This window comes from Cicer arietinum, chromosome 6 (assembly GCF_000331145.2).
Source record: "Cicer arietinum cultivar CDC Frontier isolate Library 1 chromosome 6, Cicar.CDCFrontier_v2.0, whole genome shotgun sequence".
Lineage (NCBI taxonomy): Eukaryota > Viridiplantae > Streptophyta > Magnoliopsida > Fabales > Fabaceae > Cicer > Cicer arietinum.
The window spans coordinates 64,531,798-64,541,747 of record NC_021165.2 but is presented as its reverse complement, the minus strand read 5'-3'; the positions used below and the strand labels follow the sequence as shown (position 1 = coordinate 64,541,747).

At 26.4% G+C, this 9,950-nt stretch overlaps 1 pseudogene; it reads right to left on the bottom strand.

Moving 5' to 3' along the window:
* Nucleotides 1-832: 832 nt before the first annotated feature.
* On the bottom strand, nt 833-4,880 carry LOC101507318 (serine carboxypeptidase-like; annotated as a pseudogene).
* Nucleotides 4,881-9,950: the final 5,070 nt, after the last annotated feature.

Sequence of the window (9,950 nt, the reverse complement as noted above, 5' to 3'; positions counted from 1 at the left end):
TTTACAATTGTGTGTGAAAACATCTTTGTTAAATATCTTGTTATTATTTTGTTCTAAAATAGACCATATTATTGTTTCTTGAAAAAAATTAAAAAAACGCAAAGATGAGAAAGATTTAAAGATGTGAGCTTTGACCCGTGCAGGTAATTTGTCATGTCACATACATATTTTACTTTGATTAATAGTATAATTAGATGGAAAAGACAAGTTGCATTAACAAACAAAACTTTAAAGTGAAATTATTATTTTAGAATTTAAAGAATAAAGTGAACCTCAAAAATAAGTGAATGGACCAAAAATAATTAAATCTTTATTTTAGAGCTCAAAAGGGAATTAATCTTTACACCACTCATATTTTAAAAAGTATGCCACTTGCATCACTGCCAATCACATACAAATGGTACATTAGGGTATTTTGAAAAGAAAAAAAGAATGTTGTGCTTAACAAATACTCTTGAATTCAATGTTTATATTTTGTTTAGAGAGTTAAAAATGTCAAAACCGTATATTGATATCGTATAAACATACTCAATGTGAATGTGTATAATCCAAAGAGTGAGAAAAAATAATTGAATGAGAGAAAAAATAATATAAAATCAAAACATATTTTTATATAGCCAACAATAATTAATGTCTGACTTTTGTGTCAGCTAAACAATTCCATTTTATTTAAATATTCAATACTATTTATAACAAAAAAAAAAAAACGAGTGAATACCATGTTAATTACTTGATTTAGTGTTGAATATGACTATTAATTTGTTCAAAAATCAATACTTTGAAGAAATATTTGCATACAAGAAAAACAAAGAACGACATATTTGAGAACATATATAAAAGTTTCACCCTCCAATTACTATATATATGAATCAGGTACACAAAAATATTGTGATTATTAAGAATATCATCAGAGGATTTTTGATTGTAGCATTCACATATCTCTTTGAATTAATAAATTAATAGATAACATTAAACACTTCTCCTATATATTCAGTGTTCCATGCATCCAAGTTACCAACATTTGAAGTGCAGCTTTTGGTTGATCCATAGGAACCATATGTCCAGCCCCTTTCACCTATGGCACAACAAATAAATAAAGTTACAAAAAGTGAAACAAACAATGTGACAAAGAAAAATAAACTTATACTTTAATGAATAACTATATTAACTAACCTTTAGAAAAGAGAGAGGTCCATAGCTATTCAATGATCCAGCTTGTGCACCATCAACCAAAAATGGAACTGTTTTGGAGTCTGCAAACTGTTTTTGACCTGACCACTCCATCGCATGAACCCATTTTGAATTCCCTGTACAAATGATAACAAAATATAAAATATGATTCAACTTATAAATTTTTAAATGAGTTAATTAACAATTTAGTTTGTAAACTCGTAAGAATATAAATTTAGTCTCTAAAACTAATGAAAATTTTAAAATAGCTTTTAAATTTGAAAAACTAACGAAAAACTAAAATGATTAATTTAAAATGATCAAAATTATCTTAGATTTTTGTAACAAAAACATTATCATAATTATTCTATTTTTCTATAAAATTTTGTTGATTAAACTAGTTATTTACTTTTTTTTCAAATGCTAAAACAATTTGGTTTGAAAAGAATGACTGACCAAGCCAGTTGCAAATAAGATCATATTCCCCTGCATATATAAGAACTTTGATTCCATCTTCAAGAAGTGTAGGAATATCAACTTCAAGGTTTTGCATCCAATCTTCAAGCATAGAATTATACACTATTTTGCTGCATGAAACAAAATCCACATTCCCAACACCTAAAGCCTCCTTAACCGAATTATCATTTAAAAGTGTCTCAACATTTGAGAAGTCATAACACAACGACCCTTCACATTGCTTTCTGACGTCATAGTACTGCAATTTGCAATTTACAATTTACAATATACAATTTATTTATTTATTAAACTATCAATAAACATTGTAATATTTTCAAATAAAATAAATTTTCTTTACTCTTGATTACTAACATTAACGTTGCCAGCAACTTCCAAAATACTTTCCATTATGGTTTCACATGTATTTATAGCTATCAAGCAATTTTGTCCACCTCCACTTTCTTCTGAAAAATCAAATACAAATTAACAAACATCACATAACAGAGAGAATATCGAGACATAATTATCTAGTACATACAATTAATTAGTACAAATTAGTGTTTTCAATCGCAGATCGTAAAAAATTGTATAGTTTTCAAATTCTAAAACAATTTGTGTAATAGTGCCGCTATAACAAATTATTAATTTGACAACACTTATTATAAATTGTGTATATAAAACAATAACAATTTGTTTAAATTATGATATTTGCATAGCTGGTAAAAGAGATTTTGTACCGCAAGATTTAATGGTATCCTCACAGCCTGGGACCTGGTCGTCGATTCGATCTTTATCTTCCTTTGTAATCAATTTCATATCAAATGCATATTGTGTGTATGCTGGGTACTGAATTAGTGGGTGTGTCAATCCATTACCAATAGCAAAACCCTGTTATTGTATTAAGCTCAAATCAATTAACCAAAACATACTATTCAAAACAAATAATAAAAATTATTCAATAATCATAAACAAAGGTTAATAGAGACCACATATAGTTTTAAATTTTACTCTATGATTTCAATTGGGGTTACAAAATAAAAATTAGAAATCTCTACGACGGTTAGATTATAACAATTGCAGTTGCATCAATTTATCAGCGTGATAATAATATAAGTGTAACCGCAATTTAAAACTATTGTAGAGATAGAGACATCAAAATATTGATGTAGCATCTTTTTTAATTTTTTTTCTTTCATAAATTGATATTGATATTATAAAATTAATTGGAAATAGTGTAATACCTTGAGGTTTATATGAATTCCTTTGTTGTCTTTATTTCCTTTGTGAACACGAGATGCAAGAGCTGGAATATAGTGTCCAGCATATGATTCTCCAGTAATGTAAAAGTCATTCTTAACTAAATTAGGATGTTGTTTGTAAAACTCCTGTGATTATAAAAATAAAATATATATTTAGTTTATACTCATATAATTTAAACACAACATGTATTTCATAAGCAATGCTTCAAATTTTGAATTGGAAAAGTGATACTATTTAGAGAGTTCATAAATTGTTTAGAAGTCTCTACAACAACATTACAAAATCGTAATTGCATATGAATTTTCTACACTTTATGATAATATCAAAGTTTGCATTTATAATTTAGATGTAATTTAGAACCATATGATTATTTATACCTGTAAGAAGTCGTACAAATCATTGCTAACCCCATTTTCATTATGTGGAATTTCATTCTCATCAGAAGTGTAGCTAAAACCTGTCCCAACGGGTTGGTCAACAAAAATAATATTTGATGCCTACAAAATGAGAAAACACATTATTGATGATGTCAATAAGAAAACAAATTTGGTGTAACAACTTGATTCTATATATATGAATGTGACACATGCACTTAAATTAAAACAATTAAAGACATTTTAATTTTATATGAATTTGAGTATTTATTAATCACCTTGTCCCAGCCATAGTTATTCCATACAAGAGACAAATCATTGGAAATATGGAAAGGACCATTCTCATAAAACAAAGCTAGGTTACCACTGCAACCTGGACCTCCAGTTAACCATATCACAACTGGGTCATCTCTAGTACTGTTTCGTGATTCGAAGAAAAAATAGAACAACCTGCAATTCAATCAAAAATAATAATAATAATAATTAAAATTCAATTGAGGAAAACATAAGGTAAGTTTTAACTTTATATTTATTTATATATTAAATAAGAGAAATTATATTTGTATTACCTAACCAATTTTAAACCACTAATATTGTTGTGTTGAAAATTAAATTTAGGCACTATCAAGATTTGTAGAATGTGAAATCAAATATAATAGCATTGATATGATATAATGATTATATGTGCATGACGTGTTTGGAGATATGTTACTTGGAATATAATGTTATAGTTCTGTAAGATCTATAGTAACATTGAAAATATCACTACTCACTAATAAAAATATATAGTGAGTAAATCAAGACATATAGGAGCCAAGTATAAACAGAATAAAGCGGTACAACAACCTTTTGACCTTGATTTCGTAAATATAAAAATCCTACTTTATCTCATCATCACATGACATTTGATTTTAAAATGGTTTTATCATTTTATAAAAAAAAATTGTTTTATAAAAATATTCACATTATTTATTTCGTCATTAATTCCACACGTATTTTTATGAATTTAGTGTGGTACGGTCATACATTTCACCCTACCATATGTGCATTTAAAATAGTACAATTAAAGTTTAAAATTATAGCATTATCCTTTAAAATGCTAATATGACCTTTTAAAATATTTTAAATTTTAAATTAGAACCGGTTGATATTAATTCAATAGATTTGAACTAAATATTGTATTAGAATGAGACGGCAAAGTATTCAAATTATTAATTTTTACATTTAATTAGTTGAAAGGAATTGTAATTTACCTTGAACTGTTGGAACGAGGAAGGGAATAGTACCCTGCATGATGACCAAGATTTTCAATAGAAGGCTCAGAGGAACCACTAAGAAACGAAAACTTTTTCTCAACAATTTTTCCAGGGACAAAATCAATAGAGTTATTGACAATATTAGCTGGATTCTTAGGAAATAAATTCAAGCTTTTTATGAGCTTTTCAGCTCGTTGATTTGGTGAAAAGGTTGGTGTCTTTCTAAACAATTGACGATGTGTGATGCGAGATGTTGCATCTGATGAAGAAAATAAAATGTATAACGACAATAACAAAAGAGATAGAGATGTTTTGGAGAATCCCATGTTGTTTTGTTTCGTGTTTGTAGAAAAAAAATGAGGCAATGTCTAAGATTTTATAGCATTTACTAAGGTTACGGTTTTCACAACTTTTTTGCTTATCGTATTTAGGAATTTTTTATTTAATTTTATAAGGATAAACATGGAATGAAATATTTAATATTCATCATATAAAGTTGACTCTTATTTTGATTAGTTTTAGTTATATGCGTATTAAGTTCGCGTGTTTGATAGTGAATTTTGCCGTGATGTGCTCGAGCATTCAATTTGGATTCTAAAATTGATGTTTTTACCAACCCCGTAATTGGAAAGATATCTAATCTAATATTAAATAATATACTAAGAATGTTCAAACTACGTATATGTATGGTATAACGTATTTGAAAAGATTGAACTATCTTGAATTTTTTTTATTTCCTTAATTTGATTCTTGGATTTCGTTCATATAAAAATAAACTTATAGAAATGAGATTTCCTTAACTTTTTTTCTTTTTTCTTTTTTTTTAATAGAGATTTCATTCATTTAGTAGTTGACAAAATAAACATTGTTTTATAGAATGTAAAAACAATATAACAAATATGCTGTTTTCCTTTTTTGAGGTGATTAATTTTTTACTTTTAATTTAGTCAAATAAAATCAACTTTTAATTTAGTCAAAAAAGTTAACTTTTAATTATATTTCTAAATCAATGTGATCTTTCATTTATATATTACATTTCATTAATATACATATATATATGACAATGGTTAATTACAAATGAATAAGATGATTTTATAAAATTATAACAATCCTTTTTTTTTTAGAACATAAGACGTAAATTATTTTAGGATACAGATTATGAAATATTTTTAAGTTTAAATATGAAATTAATTATTATAAAATATAAGAAATTTAGTTTAATTTTTGCAAATGAAAATTTTGATATAAGTCTATGTAAAATACACACATTTTTGTTTCATTCTCTAATATTTAACACGGTTAGTTTTTAAACGGTTAAATAATTAATAATTTTAAACTTAATTTCTACAAAATTTAAGAAATTTGGTTTTTAGGCACTAAAAAATAAAAATAAAAAATTGTATTAGTCTATGCAAAATGATAGAAACTTGATTTTAGTCCTTACATGACAAAACAATTTGTTTTATTCTCGTGTACAGTTTTTATAATAAATTATACTTAATGTATTATAATTATTATCATTTTTATTTAAAAGATATAAAAAAATATTTATTTTTAACTAATTAATTGATAATAAATTTATATCATGTGTATGAACATATATTCAACCCGGTTCTATAACAGCGATTTTGAGTCATGAATGGAGTAGAATTGAGCATGTGAAAAGAAAAAGTGTTAAGTAATTTGGTTATTAATTTGGATCTTTTAGCATCATTAATTTTTTTGAGATTAGCTTTTAATTTTCACCTTGAGTACAAGATGTTTTTGTAAGATATATATGGGAAGTTATCACCCAAATAGATTAGATTTAAGCTTAAATTTTTTTTTATTATTTTAGGTAATGAATCACTAATTTTTAAAAGAATTTAAATAGATTCATTATAGTAACAACAGTAAGTCATAAATATATTTATTAAAATATGTCATTTATGTGTTGTTATAAATTGTAATCATTATCAAATTAATGAATGAAGTAAGTAGTTTTTAAAATTGTTCTTGTGTCTCCCACAACACTTATAACATCCAAAAACCATCCTTCACGAATTTGACTTCACCATTTTCAAACATTGTCTCCCATCAAGCTGCAGCAACATATTGTGCCTTTGTTTTTGGCTCCATCAGAGAAGATCGACCCAACAACAGTACAAACCACTAAAAGATTGCACCTTTTAAACTCCTCAATCACCACAGGAACCGTTTTATCTACTTCTAACGCTAAAAAATCAATATCAAATTCACATAACACTTTTACGTCAAATGCTCAATTCTATTCCATTCTTAGCTCACAATGAAATGATTCGTTTTTAAACAAACAACTTGATAAAATTATAGTTAATCTAGTATAATTATTTTTATATTGAACATAATAAAAGACAGTGGATGTACGCGGGTTGGATTTGGTCGATTTTGACAAAATTCGATACCTGAACCAATCGATTGTCTTTGGGTTGAGTTGAATTCTAAATTCGTATTTTTTCATTTAATCCGAACCGAACCAACCCGATCAAGAACGGGTTGAGTTGGCGGATTATACATAAATAGTAATTTGTTTTTTAAATCAAGTAATAATACTTAAATTAAGCTTATTGAGATTACACTATTTAGTAGAGAAAATAAGTTTAAAGTGTTCCTTTTGATTTTTGAGAAATGTGATATCCTAAGTTAAAAATAAAAGTTTTTATTTTCTTGGAAACAAATTTTTGTTTATCTATTGCAAATTTTATAGAAATATAATATAAATTACTATATATATTATTTTGGGGTTTAGGGTGTCACAGTATGAAAGATTGTTCTTTTAATCATAGGTTTAGTAAGAAGAATTGAAATGTTGGAAAGTTATGAGCTTCACTAAGAAACATACATGTCATAGGACTGCTACATATAGGCAGGTTAAGACCAAATTTTTAGCTAAGATATTCATCAATACATTAAGGCATACTCTTGACAAGAAAACTAAGGGCTTGATTGTTGAGTGTAAAGAAAAATGAGGTACTCAATTGAATCGTAATCAAGCTATAGGGCTAAGAAAAAAGCAATTGAAATGATACAAATGGATGCTAGTGAACAATACTCACATTTGAGGAGTTATGCCCTGTGGAAAATCTATCATCACATTGCTTGATGGACTAAAAAATTATATTTTAAAAAGGATTGTTACTCAAAGGGAACTAATGTAAAGGTATACGAGTAATTTATGTCCAAAGATCCAACAATTACTTGAAAATGCCAATAGGTTAAGAGATGGGTGGTCTCCACATTGGGCTGGTGATGTAGAGCATGACCTATTTCATATAGAGAATGAGAATGACCATTATGTTGTCAATTTACACAAAAGGATTTGTGCTTGCATGAAATGGAATTTGATTGGTATACCATGTTGCCATAGTATTACTTGCATGTAGTATAGTCATGAAGTGACAGAAGATTATGCTGCATTGTGTTACATAAATATTTTATTTTGCGTATTAAGTTATTTAATTTAGTTTCGTTATGTTATTTAATTAAGTTATTTTATTTATAGTTAAACTTATGTGATATGTCTTATTTTGTAAATCGCAGTGTTGTACCTTTTTTTAAAACTTTTAGTATTATGACATTTGCTTATAACAAAAGTAACATTATGATATTACTTTGGATGATCGGTTAATACCTTATGACTTAAATAACATTATGATATTATGGTGCATATAAGTATTTGGCATTTTATGACATTTTAGTTGTATTTTTCTTAAATATTTTTGCATTTTTCTCGCTTTTTACTTGTTTTCTAGATTATTACAGGTTTTTTTATTTCCTTCTGGTTTGCCTACTCTATACTAGTTTTTCACTTTATTCTCTTCTAGTTTTCATGATTTTTTCTGGTATTTTTACAAGTATTTGTACTGGTTTTGTTTTTTAGTTCTATTTATATGGAATGGTTTGACATTTTGCTGGTACTTTTCTAGTTTCCTACTGGTCGACCAGTTTTAACTAATTTTTATTTTTTGGATTCTTTTTGAATTTTTCTAGTTTTTTTATTGGTATTTTGTAAGTAAATTTTTTACTTTTTACAAGTAATTTGATATTTTATGGATTTTTTTCTTTTAATTTTTTATTTTTTACAGATTTCTTAAACAATTTTAGTTTTTAAAAATTATTTATTTTATAAAAATAATTTATATATTTAAATATAATTTGACGTGGCAACAATTTATTAAATGAATAAATACCACGTCATATTAAATTATATCAAATAAACATAAGTGAAAAATGCTGTGTCTAATTTCAAAAATTGGTAAAATTAAAGAATAAAATTTTTTGATATAGAAATTTGGAGACCAAAATCCAAAAATTATTCAAATAGAACAACTAAAACTACAATTTAGTCTAATATTTTTATAGTTTATATATTAAATTTAATTATTTAAATATTATAAATATGGTAGATTAGAATCTCATAATATTAAGAGCTTGTTTGATGGACAAGATATGATAGAGACATGATACGATAAAGAGCATAATAGAAACATGATATCATATAGACATGATAAGGAGTTATCGTGTCATGTGTTTGATATACACATGATAACAAACTTAATAAAATTAATTTATCATATTATGTGTTTGATACACAACACAAATCTGTATCTTTCTTTTGGGAGTATCTTGATTTTAAGCTATTAGAATTTATAGATTTCAATTTTTCTCGAATTATGGTTGCCAAGTATATCTATTACTGTCTAAGTATTTCAATTTTCCTGATTCCGCCATGATAAAATCTATGTAGTTTGTTTTACCTTTATTTTAATTCTATCGTGTTAGCTTTTAAAATTTCTACTTTATTTCAGTTGTAGAGTTATATTGTTTCTTTTATATCCCTTTTTGTGCGTGAATTGTTCATTGCTATCTTTTGGGGTGCTGAAGGTTCACATTGAATGTTCATTCTGGTACATGAATATTTGAAACAAGAACCATATACGGCTGAAGAAATTAAAGATATAACTGGGGAAAAGCTGACTTCGTTTTTGATACGTGTTTCTAGAGAGCTGCACATGTGTATTCAGAAGCCAAGAGGGTATATGCTTTCAAGGATGTTGTATCATCAAATCTAAGGTATGTCTGTTAGATACGTCATATATAACTGTGTTTTATGATGCATTATGTATGCTCTTTTGTTTAAAGTGATTTTTCTGAGACATTTCTGTATTGCTTAAAAGCATGGAGTTCATAGCTTCTAGAACAATTGGTTTTGATAATTCACATGTAAAAGGATAAATACCAACCATTGAAAAGTAATTTTAACCCTTGATGGCTGACACAACTATCACATGGATGCCAAATGGATTCTGGTTGTTGTCTATGTCATTTTATTATTAATTTTTTTTTTGTCTCTATAAAATTCGCAAATATCAGTTTTAGTCTTCATAAAATTCTCAAATTTTTAGGTCATAAACTC